Source organism: Rhipicephalus microplus, unplaced genomic scaffold (assembly GCF_043290135.1).
Source record: "Rhipicephalus microplus isolate Deutch F79 unplaced genomic scaffold, USDA_Rmic scaffold_17, whole genome shotgun sequence".
Taxonomy (NCBI): Eukaryota; Metazoa; Arthropoda; class Arachnida; order Ixodida; family Ixodidae; genus Rhipicephalus; species Rhipicephalus microplus.
The window spans coordinates 11257031-11271292 of record NW_027464590.1 but is presented as its reverse complement, the minus strand read 5'-3'; positions in this window follow the sequence as shown (position 1 = coordinate 11271292).

The following is a 14262-nucleotide window of genomic DNA, read 5'->3' as shown; positions in this document are numbered from 1 at the left end:
AAGCCAGGTAAAGACAGAACAGAACTGGCATCATACAGACCAGTATCACTAACTTCGTACGTTGCGAAGGTGATGGAGAAGCTGGCCTGTGTTCGGCTGACATGGTGGATGGAGAATCACAAGGCCCTTCTAGCTTGTATGACTGGGTTTCGGCATCAGTGGAGTGCACAGGAGAACATCATTGACTTGGTGAGTCACATAGAACACCATTGAGCATACGGCGTTTCAACTCTGGCAATATTCCGGGATGTTTCAAACGCATACGCCTACGTGTTCCAAGGTGCGATAATTTGTGGTCTTGCATCTATGGGAATAATGGGGCACCTTTTACGCTTTGTTCAAGTGTTTCTTAGTGATCGCTCGATGCAGGTGAAGCTAGTGACAGTGCTCAGTAGCTCAAGAAAAATCACCAGAGGAGTGCCATGGGGCAGTGTCCTGTCTGCACTGTTGTTCAATGTGACCATGGCTGGTTTACATAATGCTCTCAAGACTGTGAGCAAGGCAGTGCTAATATCAATTTATGCCGACGACATATGCATCTGGCTGTCTGGATATCAGCATAAGCGATTGTAAATGACTGGCCAAAGAGTTCTACTCTCCGCACAAACATATCTTGATTCTATAGGACTAACAAAATCAGCTGAAAAGTCTCAATTCATGCTATTCTCAGGTATGCAAAGACGAGAAACAAGGATGAAAATATTACCCACCAAATAGACCCACCTTGGTCACACCAGCATGTCGACTGTCAGGGGACGTTTTCAAGAATGCACAGCAAGCGTTCCACATCCACGGCAAAAGTACGTTATTTGGTATTTGAATATATTGAAGAAAAGTACGCCGATAATTTTAAAGTTTTCACCGATGGATCGGTCGACATAAAGCGCGGAACAAGCGCTGCAGCGTTTGTTATCCCGTCTCTACAGGCGTCCTGGGCAGCATGACTCAAGTGCGTTGTTTCATCGACAGCATGTGAAAGCGTGGCAATTCAGGCAGCCCTGAAGAAACTAAAGATTTGTAGGCAGCAACAAGTCGTGCTGTTTTCAGGTAGTAAGCCCGCTTTGCAGCAGCTAAAACATAGATTGCTTTTGGGTCGATGCACTCAAAGATCACTGTGAATTCTTAAAGACCTGCATGGCAATGGTATAGACATTAAGTTTCAATGAATTACATCACATGTGGGTATAGCGGGTAATAAGGCGGCTGACAGACTTGCCAGAACTGCTCTTGAGCTTACACCAACGAAGAAGGCTCTCAAAGACAATCAGCGTATCTTACGAGAGGCTGTCAATAAGCATTTTAATTCGTTATGGCTGACGCCTCACCAGCCATGTGTGACACAAGGGCTATCAAGGGAAGAAACCTGCTTGCTTCATCGCATCCGACCAGGATCAACGCGTACACCAGCATGGCTTCACAAGATCAGACTCTCCATGACTAGAAGTGCAAAAACGGTGATATAGAACACTATTCGCTCAAATATGGTGAGCTTAAGAAGGCACAGCAAGGTTTATTTGGGGAACTGCAACACTTAGTCTCGCCACGTGACAGCGTGACTGGTATTGTGTTTCCGCGTGGTTTCTCAATCTTCAGGAGACAGGTGTCGCGACATCTCTTCAAAGTTTTGATTGCTAAAAACCTCGCATGGAACTGGTGATAAGTGACAATTATGTTTGGGGTATAGCGCAGCGAGATTCAGTTCAGGCACAATACTGCAAGTGGAATAGCCCAAAGGCCGCCTTCTTATGCAGGCTTACGTCGCATTATGTACGATGTTCATTTTAAAAACCTACTCGATCTTAGTTAAAAAGCAAACAGAGGACATTAGCTACAATTAGCAAAAAAAAATTGCCCGCAGCTTCCCTCGGGGGAACACTGAGGAGGATGCGGAGCATATAATTGGTTAACGGGGTGTTAAAGTGCGACTTACTTGGGTCGATGGCTAAATTGGTTAACGTGGTTGTGAAATGGGGTGTTAAATTGCGACTTACTTGGGTCGATGGCTAAATTGGTTAACGTGGTTGTAGGAGGGGGTGTTAAATGAGTGAACACGTACACACGTATGCGAAAGGACGGCGCTGGTCGAAGGGACGTCGATCGTTGTGTTTGTGGATTCGTTGGAATTCATTTCACCGCGACCTTGGACGTCGACGCGCCGTACAAACCAACTAACAAGCGGCAACTGAGCGAGCGAGCGCCGACCTTGAGTATATATACAGCGCGACGGCGCATGCACTGTCAGCTGTCGAATGTTCTCGAAGGAGAAGCGCGCGCGCGGCACAGATGGCGACGGCGCGACGGCGCATGCGCTGTCAGCTGTCGAATGTTCTCGAAGGAGAAGCGCGCGCGGCACAGATGGTGGGCGACGGCGCGACGGCGCATGCGCGCGCGTCAGCTGTCGAATGTTCGAGAAGCGGTGCGGACGGCGCGGACGGCGCGGACGGCGCACTACAAGGCGCGAGTATAAGATGCTTCCGCATCTAAAAGAAAACCTGTGGGAAAATAGCCTGCAAGTCATGCAAGGCTAGAGCCGCCGGCTATATACAACATCCTCAACCTCAACATCTACCTTCGTACATCTTAGTGAACTAACACACTTGTACACTATTTCAGTGTGTTGCATTATTATTTTCGGGCCGGTACTATATCTGTTATGATCAATAGAAGTGCAAATCTGTAGACTGGTGAGCCCATGTATACTGGCATAACGTCGCTTGCGCGAAAACACTACTCAATGGTGTACGCACATGTATCGAACAAGTCATCTTAAAACCTCTGCACATGTGAACCAGTAACAAGATTGAGAAATGGCTATGAGATACAAACAAATGGCAGTACCAGATGGCATTCTGTGGTTCCCCTACAGTCTATTGGCTATTTTACAGAGTTAAGATGTTTAATTAAAAAAATACTTTATGGTGTGGCCAACATGAGCACGCCATTCAGTGTCTAGCAGTCATTCGTCAGTGTCAAATAAAGACGCAATTGTTACTTGTAAGCCTCTACCTTGATGGTTCGACTTGAAAACCTGAAGCTGAACGGCATGCTCATCGGATAAATGGCCATTTTACTTACAGCTAAACATGTTTTGACGTGTTGTAGTTGGTAGAGTAGTCAGTTGGAACTCGGAAAGTGGCAACTGTGAATCCTCTCGTCGGATGTTTTTTTTTATATTCTTCTAATGCTTCAATGCAATCTCTATTACTTCTTTGACTAACATGTCAGTTTATGGTTATTACACACGCTCGTTTTATAGCGGTAAATCCAGTTGGGCTTTGTACCCAGAGCCTCCCAGTTACATGCTGCTCCATTGTCCGAGTATCCAGCGTTATCCGGCATGGCACGGGAGGCTAGTACCCAGTGACACTGGATTTTGAAATAGCGACAGAATGCAGCCATGTGCGAAAACTTCACTGACACAAGCCACTTTCAAGTTTATCAATTGCATGTAGTACGGCTCAGGCGATTGAGTGTGGAAGAGTTCCCAGAGTTGCATATCTAGCATGACTACATCAGGTAGCGGCTTGCATAGGGGCAATTGCAAACCAGAGCTCATTTTTTTCGACAACTGTGGGATCATGTACAAATTCATTGTCCCTGTTCCCAGTGACACCTGTGCTCTTGTAAACATCACAAGACAGCAACACATCGCGTATGTAAAAATGTTGTAAGAACGTGCAGAAAATGCAAACATTCACGTCCGAATTGGAGCTCCTCGAAAACTAAGGGGATTTTGACGCCGTACAGCTTTGCTGCAAAGACTAAAAAATGAACACGATACCAACGAAATAGAAGGTCGTACACAGAATGGCAAATAGGTCGAAATGTGCCCCGCGTTTTCACGCATGAATTACGCACAAAACGTATTCACAGGTACAGAAAAACGCGAATAATCGTCTCAACCTTACTTCACTGTGTCTAAAAAGCGTGCCTTTGATGCGAACGGAGTTTGTGCAGTGATAGCAGTGATCTTGTATGCCCGCTAACTACAACAGGAATTTCTAGTAAAAGCCCAACGCCAGCGAAGACGTAAAATCCTCCCCACCGTGAGATAACGGTGCGAGTGAGGTCAACTCTTCCTTTTCATGCGTCTAAGTAGGAGATGAGCGCGTGCGCCACCACGCCATTACGATGTGGCGACGGGTGCTCGTTTCGCCATCTTTCTGGTAATGCCGAAAGCACAATAGCTCCCCCAGATATGCCCGTCAACAGCTGTAAGTGGTAAATGTAGCTAACGCGGTTGCTTGGGCGAGTTGGTACGACATGATTCACATAAAAAACAGTGCCAATAACGAGGGAAAAGAAGGAGACTACATCAGGTAGCGGCTTGCTACCTGAAGAACACAGACAGCAGTGCCGCTGCCTGTCTCCTTCTTTTTTTGTCCCTCGTTATTGGCACTGTTCTTGATGTGAATCATAGTAAATATAAGTAGCTTGTCGTTTAAATCTTGAGGGAGCTGCTTCTGCGTGGCTCAGTGGTTAACGCCTCACCTTCACGACTCAGAAGTCCCACGTTCAATTCAGCGTCGGAGTCTAACTCTCGATTAACTTTCGTTCTTGTGTTTACACACACACACACACACGTATATATATATATATATATATATATATATATATATATATATATATATATCTATATATATATATATATATATATATATATATATATATATATATATATACGGTGAGTGACGACGGCGACGGCAGTGCCGATGTCGACGACGAGCTGAAGGCACATTCCAGCACAAATCGCTCACATAGGCGCTATCACAATAAAAAACGTGATAGAGAACTTAACGCTCGGAGTCCAGAATCAGCTTCCTTCGATTGTAAACACGTATGTGTCTCTGAACATTCCAGAGTAAATTACTAGACATAACGTATTTTAGATACTGCCATGGTCTTTTTGACTATGGCACCATCATTCACCAAGATTGTATAGCACCACCACAATCTAGACTGTTCACCAAGGCAATCACCAAAGACATTTAGCATTGCCACCAACCGTTTTTGAGCCCCGACGTTGTGGTCTAGTGACGAAGGCACTCTGCTGCTGACCGAAATAGAATCGAGGGATCGAATCACGGCTGCGACGGCTGCATTCCGATAGAGGCGGAAATGTTGAAGGCCCGTGTGCTCAGATTTGGGTGCACGGCAAAGAACCCCTGGTTGTCGAAATTTCCAGAGCCCTCCACTACAGCGTCTCTCATATTCATGTGGTGGTTTTGGGAAGTTAAATCCCACATATCAAACAACCATCCAATTTCCATTGTCACTACCACAACACCTCTCCGCCCCTACCACCTTCGCCAAAAGAAGCTCGTCACTACTACCACCACCACCTGTCATCATTTTCTACCACCACCATCTGTCATCATCAATCACGATTATGACCAGTACAGCTTCCGGCGTGTCCACTAATATTTTCACCATATAAGATACGCTTTCTACCACATCCACCAACCCAAGATTTTGAATAGGCGATATCAGACTATTTGAAATGGTACAAGTTTTTGTCTAAAATAAAACGTCACTCGTATTACCGCATTTGTTTCATATAAAGTTTAACGACATGGTTACTTTGCCAAAATATTGCTTAAAAATGGCTGCTTTTCAAGTCGACCTGACGTTCATCCTGAATGACTTGGTGATGGTTGAAGTTGCCCTTGGTCCCATGAATCAGTATTACACGAGAGAAAAACGTGTCTGCACATATGTAGTTGGTTGTTTACAGTGCACTGATAGCGTACAGCTAGTACAAGGTCTACTGGTATTTGGCTAATACAGCACTGCCATGCGCACATACCCAATTTAACACCTGTCGGTGCATCTCCGTGCCTGTTAGCCACAGGCGCTTCTCCGTGCCTGCGGCTCGCACACAGTATCATATTTCACAATTTGCGTAGCTGTGGTTGTTTACATATACCTCGACACCACATATTGTGAGTCCCGCGCAAATTTGGCGGCAAAACGCACCTAATAAACGCTGGTACTCTCTATGCACTTCTTCAAAGTGTCATAAAATGCGAAGAGAAACGCAATGCGTGTGGCGTCTCCCTCTGGCACAGCTGTGATTTCCCACAAAGTAGGTACCTGAAAGCAGGGCGATAGCAAGGCGAGCATGAGAGAGAGAGATAGAGAAGTATTTTATTATAATGTTGCGATGTTTTTCCTGATTTTCGCTTGACCTCCCACTCTAGGTGCTGTGGAATGATCATGAGGCGGGCATCGAAGAGTGTTAAAGAAAGTTATGAGGAAGGCCTGGGTGGCTCCTCACGGTGTGTGAATAGCCTCAGAAAATACACGTGTTGGCTGAGCTAACTGCGGAAGCAAAGCTTCACTCAACATTTCATTTCCAGATAGCGACACCAGCCTGTGAACACAAGCACTGCGAGGGCGAAATAGGGTGGATGAGCGTAGCGTCCTTCATTTTTTCAAAGTGGTGTATTGGGCAGAACGCCCGGCATTCATAGCAACATACCAAGTAGCGAAGGAATCGTCTCCCAGCAACGGAAGTTTAAGAACACCCTCAACACCCAGCCATCTTCATCAGTTTGCTATGTTAATTGATTGATTTGTGGGGTTTAACGTCCCAAAACCACCATTTGATTATGAGAGACGCCGTAGTGGAGGGCTCCGGAAATTTTGACCACCTGGGGTTCTTTACCGTGCACCCAAATCTGAGTACACGGGCCTACAACATTTCCGCCTCCATCGGAAATGCAGCCGCCGCAGCCGGGAATCGAACCCGCGACCTACGGGTAGTTTGCTATGTTAATACTTGTCAACACTGTCAATCATGTATTGCGCATATGTGAGGTAAATATAAGTAGGTAAGCGTTAGGCAGTGTGCTTTTTTTTAAATGCATAATTACGCAATGCTAAAGAGCACAGTTAATGTACATGGTGCTATGAAAGCAAAAGCGCATTTTCTCATGCCTCACTAAAATGACACGATGCTGCCACCTGTCGGTGAATCTGCGCTCTAGAAAAACTTTGTGCTCTTGAAATCACTGCTAGATGCAGTGCATATCTTAAAGAGCGCCTATATATTTCTGGCGTGATGAGTCGCGTGGCTAATCGATGACGATGGATACAAGAACACTGCGTATTACGGGTCATTCAGGCATTCGTTATCAGTCGTATAACCTATACACTTCCTCAACTGAAGATTTTAACCAGAGAAGCACAAAATCGAGTCATACGTGTTACTCTCGAGAAGGCTCTGAACCTTTCCCCATGTATTTTAACAAAACGAGTGTTTTAAATAAGGCTCTACAATACCGCGAACTAATTATTTCTAGCACACCACATGAATAAAGCCGTACTCCTGACTCACAATAACCACACTGAAATCGCTATAAGAACTGCATAGGAATTGAGGCAGGTCTTGGGTCCCGCCTCTAATAACCTAACCACACAACATGCAGGTCCAGTTACACGAACATCGACGTCGGGTACGGGCCAAAGCTCAGTAATAGCCGGTCACTGAGGGCGCCTTCGTGATCGATGCATCTGGACCAGTGAACGGCAAATACACGGCAAGCCTCATTCATAAAGGAAAATAGGCCGATTTTACATCTGCCTAGGAGACAGGTTTAACTAGAACAGAAGAAAAGTTCCTCGTCCAACAAAACCCCGAGCCCACCTTCATTCTAATATATCCACAAGTAATCCACCAAAAATCCTGTGAAGGCTATATTCCCCCCATTGCGCTCCAAATAGTTGCACAGTTATCAGCTCCATGTTCAAAGAGACATTGGAAACAGCTGATATGAATACCTAGCCACAGCAGAGTTAGAGGCAATGTGCTCGCCTATGCCTCGGCCTGAGTCTTAATCTTCCACACCTCCACCCCCAGCATATCGCACCCACCATTAGCTCTGCGTACGGAGCCGATTTTCACGTATGCAGAAGTTTGCAACACCAAAGACTTGAAAGACAGAAACGTTCGCTCCCGGGGCAAACTTAGTAACAAACACAGGTAGAGTCGTGTCGCCTACAGACCTTGTCCTGCCCAACAAACAGGCACTACAGGGCATGTTCTGCGCGAATAAAATAATCAATATCTTCCACCTGGCACGGCATTGTCCACGGAATCACCCTTTGCAACCCAGGACTCAACCACAACATGCCAGGGTGGGTGGCATCTTTGTTCAGGTAGGATCCGAAGATCCAACAGACGCTTGTGACACTTCCGAGCATAGCGGCCCGCATGAATGGGATCTCGAACTAAGGAACCCACTCACCGACCTGCTGTAAAAATGTGTTATGTTACATCTCCACACAAAAAAATATCGTGTCTTGTCGCTCTTGGCCAGTGAAACGAACAGATGTTCCTTGACGTTTATTTTTTGACTCCAGTCGAGTTTATTTTGCAAACGTAATTTTCTATCGGAAGTAGGCCCTTAAAGTTTAGTAGACCATGACTATAAACAGTTCCATGTTAAAAAGGCGTAATATAAATGTCATGTAGTAGAAGGAGTCTCTTTAACGCATGAAAGATGCCTTGGCAGAAGTGTGGAATTGCGCAAGGCGTCCAAGCAACAGTGCTAATTTCATAGCTCCTTTTCTCAGACGCAAGGATTTGTCCTATGTGTGTTGTGTGCCACTTATATGACAATTGGTGAGTTCTAACGCTGTCACCTCGTGCAGTGTTTGTGAAGTTTTTGGAGAGCGCAATTCATTGAGCTTGTCATTGTGATGAGGTTCACACTCTTTCTACCCAGACAACGCCACGATCCACGTCTCTTGCGCTGTAACTTCACTCCTGAACACAACCCTATATCACCCAAGTTTACGATTATCGGTGGTCGGTCTCGAAATATTATGCTTTTTCAGCGTACATCCACACCTAGGCGTCCTTAGGAAGACCAAAATAAGCTCGGCTGGTAGTTGGCTGTACCTGCCAGAGCAGACGTAAAGCACTCCACGAGATCAATCTCTGTCGGCTGAGAGTCAGCTGCACTAGTGATGGCCTCCCGGATGTCGTGTGGCCCGTCGGTGCGTAATCTATGAGGCCATGACTATATGGAGCTCGAACTGTCAAGTTCGCTCAATATAGCGCTACGATTACCAGCGATGTCAGCGAGTCTCACGCGTTGAGGAGACTCAATTCCAAAGACAGGGGTGAAGAGGAGTGCGTAGGCATAATTCTGCAAAGCTGGCTTGGCACAGAGTGCATCGCTCTGTGATAGGATAACTTATGCTCTAGCATTAACGCTAACAAAACTTTAAAATGCCATTTTAGTCCCATTTCGCGTACACGTGATGCTTTTCCTATAGAGTGCTTGAACAATTTAAAGATTTCGCTAAAAGAAACACGGTAACTCGGCCACTTCCTGAAGGTCAGTAATTCAAACATTCGTGCAAATGTCGTGTCCTGGCACTGTTGCAAGTCACATTATAGGTCCGAAGAATTTTGTTTTGAGCCTTTTTCAAAGAATTATGCCGTGCATCTAGTGTTCCTCGAGAATGAGTAGAGTGAATCAAAGGAATGTTCCGGAAATAGAATCGCAAGCACCCTGCCTTTGCTTAAGATGATCGCGTGAACATAGCTACCCAGGAAGAGCACGTGTGTCCTTGAATTACTACCGCTCTCTGGAATTCTGAAAAGTACATCCAGCAGGCGAATTCGGTTCAGATAAAATGCATAAGTAACAAAAGTGAATTGCATCAGTGGTTCACTGATTTCTGCGGCGTGCTATCGGTAAACTCGTTTGGTAACTCTGTAGGATATAGACTGCAACACACATAAACGTGAAAATTAAGGCGAAAACGGCCGCCACACCGCTGTGCCGTTATGAGTCGATGTGCTGGCTTCTTGGCGTCCAATTTTCTCGCACTGCCATTGTTGTAATAATAACAATATTTAAACAAGATTATATGTTATAACAATTATTCAGACATTATGTCAAGAATCACTTCCTTGAACTTGGTGAATTTTGAACATCTGAGGTCATTAAAGCTGTGCTGTTATCGCACAGCATACAAACCTCTAGCAATTTGTCTCTATAAAAATGCGATGCAGCGACGAGGATCCTAACCGCCACATTCACTGCATTACCGCGTTGTAGAACCGCCTAATTCACTTAACCACTGCACCACCGTAGCGTAGGCCATTGCTACCGAATTATGCAATACCCAAAATTCTATTTCACATTTTCAGTAGACTCGGTAGGACCAATGTTTGTGGCTACAACGAAAACAAAAAATCTGTGAGTGTTAGCACAGCACTGCATAATAGGTGAATTGAGCATCACATTTCCTTTTCGTAAATTGTCTCAACCATTGCTTTTCTGTCCCACAAGATTTATTTCCTATATTGTTGGCGCAAATGTTCTAGTGTACATTTATGTTTAGCTTACATCTTACTTACAGATATACTGCATAATTTTTCGCTATTGTTCTCTTTTACAGAGACTGAACTACCATGATGAGCCTCCAACATTTTGATAATTATTCCTCTGTACTCGGCATTCATTTCTTAAAACAAAAACTCAATATAAACACTGCGAATTTGATTTTTTTTTCAAGGGCTCTCGAGGTCTATTCATCAAGCAGCGGGAAACATCCCATGTGAAATAAATTGACAGATCCCACGTAGAGTGGCAATTGATGATCTGCAAAGCACTAATAAGGAAGGTTGACACGTCACTTCTAAATTAACCCAACGTTACGAGGCGGAATAAAATATGCCGTACATGACTTCCTTGTCAGAATTATTATGTTTGGAATTTTTGTTAGAATTATTATGTTTGTTGTCACAATTATTATGTTTTCGTCGGATATACTGGGTTCCGAGGAAGCCTAAGAAGAACGTCCAGACTCTTTTAAGGTCAGGAAGGGACTTCTGGACCCTCTTTTTGATTTCAAGTTCCTCGAGCGCCCGGGAGCTCGGCGCCGATCTACTTCGTTTTCCTCACGCAAATGCATGAGACACGCTTCGAGCGTCGTCTGTTATCGCTCGTCACATGTCCGGGTTTGAAACTAGTCGTCTCGACTTCATACGCAAACCACTGGCAGACGTACCTAAACTAACTTAAACAGTCCTATCTGTAACTATTTACAAACGTCAACTCAACATTGTATATCCACTTTCAGACACACAAAATATATACAAACACCAACAGCTATTTAAACTGCACGGCACTCGTGTACGCTTTAGTCCCAAGCATAGGATTGGTTCATTTGAGAAATGGGGTTCGTATATGGTCTTAATTTTTGAGCATGCACAAGGTCATTCCCTCGTTATCCGCGAGTTCAATCTCGTAGTTCACGGGAGACAGTTTGTTCACTATTGTGCGAGGTCAGGTGTACGATAAAGTTGTTTCCACACCGGACATTGGAGCTATGAGAAGCACCAGCTCTCCTCCTTCAAACACAACGTCCTTGTGGTGCTTGTCAAAGTGCCGCTCCTGTTTTTCTTGAGACAGTCAAATGGGCGTGGCTGCGTGCTCCCTAGCTTTTTGTAGTCGTTCATGCACTACCGTGAAATATTTTGATTCTTCTTTGAACTGTTCAAGGTCTCGGCAGCTGTATACAACATCTAATGGTGGCACCGGATCCCTACCGTAGAGTGGGAAGTAGTAAGTTTGGCGAACCATGTTTTTGTACCCAGTGTTGTAACAGAATACAGCATAAGGAAGGACATCTGCCCTGTTTGAAATTACACACGTTTCACGGGCAAGAAGTGAGGCCTAAAGACCATAAACGACATTTATTTTCAGCTGTTTTGGTCGAATCCTTGTGCAAGTTACCGTGAGCACTAACTTGCTCGTGGAAGGAGGCGCTTCTTCTTCCTCGATTTGACCTGGTGCAGCGCTTGATTAAACATACTCCTGGCCACCAAGTCACCAGTTCAGCTCGAGCGAACAAAATTTTCGTATCGACCTTGTGGTAACAACCCCTCGCTGTTGTTGGATCTTGCATGAATGGACATGGTCATCAGCTCTTCTGTAGTCTTCCAGAATCCTTGCAAGTTTTCAAATTTGTCGGGGTAATTTTTATTCGTGGGCTATGACGATGTCTTATGCGTTAACTCATTTGGTGGGGCTAGAACGCGAAAAGTGCGCTGATCGAAGTTGAAGATGGTATTCTTTTGTCCACCGGTTCCAAAAGTTTTCACTTAGCCATTTTCTGTATGCATGCCGTCGTAAAGCTTCCGTGCGCGTTAGCTTTATTGGCGTGTCATTGCCGCCCTGTGGTACCACCGTCAGTATCCTTCCAATAATGATATCTGCTGGTGTTAACGCACGAGGTTCTCCGCTGTCAGACTCGATGTAGGCGAGAGGCCTCGATTTCACAACCGCCTCCACTTCCGATAGCACTGTAGTCAGCTCCTAAAAGTTAAGTCGAGCTTTGCCGAGAACCTTTCTCAGTAGATGCTTGATAGTGCGAACCAGACGCTCCCGCCATCCGCCCCACCATGGAGTGCTGGGAAGAATAAACTTCCAGGTGATCCTCTTGTGACCCAAGTATGCTGATACGTCCTCTTGGGACACCATGCGATGGAGCTTCTCCAAGCCCCTTGACGTCTTCTTGAACGTTCTTGCATTGTCTGAATAAATAACGTGAGGGAGACCCCTTCGCTCTACAAAGCGTCGTAAACACATGAGGAATGCTTTTGAGTTCAGGCTCGAAACCAGTTCCAGGTGGACTGCTCCCCTATCGAAAAAATTGCCATGGTGAATACTGGAAAACATGGTGGGCGTAGTGGAAATAATAGTGGGCATGGTGGAAATTATGATGGATATGGTGGGACGTAGTGGAAAATATGGTGGATATGCCGGGACATACTGGGTGGTATGGTGTACAGATGATGGGTGAAGTGGAAATGATGGTGGAAAGCAGAGGCTAGATAGTGGGCAATAATGGGACACTCTGCCCACCATTGCGATATTGCTGGGAAGCCCTAAGCATATGGTGGGTGGTGCTTATTATGGTGGGCTACATGGTTTACCAAGCTCAGAAACTCTTCCCAAAATTGCGATAATGCTGGGAAGCCCTAAGCAGATGATGGGTGCTGCTTGTTATGGTTGGCCACATGGTTTACCAAGCTGAGAACCTCTGCCCACCATCGCGATATTGCTGGGAAGCAGTGAGCGGATGATGGGTGGGCTTATAATGGCAGGCAATTTATATAGTGTACCAAGCTGGGATCTGTACACTACTTCTTCTACCACCATGATTTCAACCAAAGGTTAGGCCTACCGACCGAGCCCGTACAATTGTGTTATCTGTGCTTCCCGGTTTCAGAATACATGATTTCGACGATCAAGTATGACAATACAGCACAGCCATGGCATCAATTAACCTGAATGACGCATTTTAGGGGCGAAGCTTCTTAGGGCGTGGGCTGTGCATCCCCTGTAGCCTGTATGTAGCCACCTCTAGTTTAGTTCTTGCAGTGTTCACTAGATGGCGGTACCGTCTCCTGTATGTAGCCACCTCTCGTTTAGTTCTTGTAGTGTTCACTAGATGGCGGTACTGTCTCCTGTATGTAGCCACCTCTAGTTTAGTTCTTGGAGTGTTCACTAGATGGCGGTACCGTCTCCTGTATGTAGCCACCTCTCGTTTAGTTCTTGTAGTGTTTACTAGATGGTGGTACTTGTAGCTGATGATGAAAAGATGCAAGATGTTATAAACTAGAAAGCGGTACTTGTAGTTGATGAAAGACACGAGATCTTATAAAATAGGAATGATGTCACATATGGCGCGTGTCATTGGTTGAAGGCAATCGTTCGATTTAGTGCGGCGACGTACGCTAGGGGGAGCGATGTAATAAAATCGAGTGGGCAAAATGTACAGAGGATTCATGGTTTACCAGGTTTACCTCCGGAGCTTCATCCACTCATCATCATTCACTTCGTGGATATGGCGGAATTTTTTCATTGTGAATGGTGTCCGCTCAAGAAGCAACAAACATCGATGCGACGCGATTAAAGCACTCCCAGAGAACGTGTCTTCTCAGCGACAGCCGCCGGTCGCACTCGCCGGCATTTCTCTAGCTATTGTACAAGAACTCAGACGTGGCAATTCGTATGCTTGGTGAACCAATATAATAGCGTAATGTTTCCGGCACACTGCATTCGTTTTGGCCAAGCCGTTATGTAGTTGTTGCTTTAACGAAAGAGCTACAGCATTGTGCTGGCACGACCGCCCTCTACATAGCGCAAAAAGCATCCCCATACTTATGCAAATAAATTAGGCGGGCGTATCTATGGAATGAGCCTAGAGGCGTCATAAAGCATGAGCAGATGT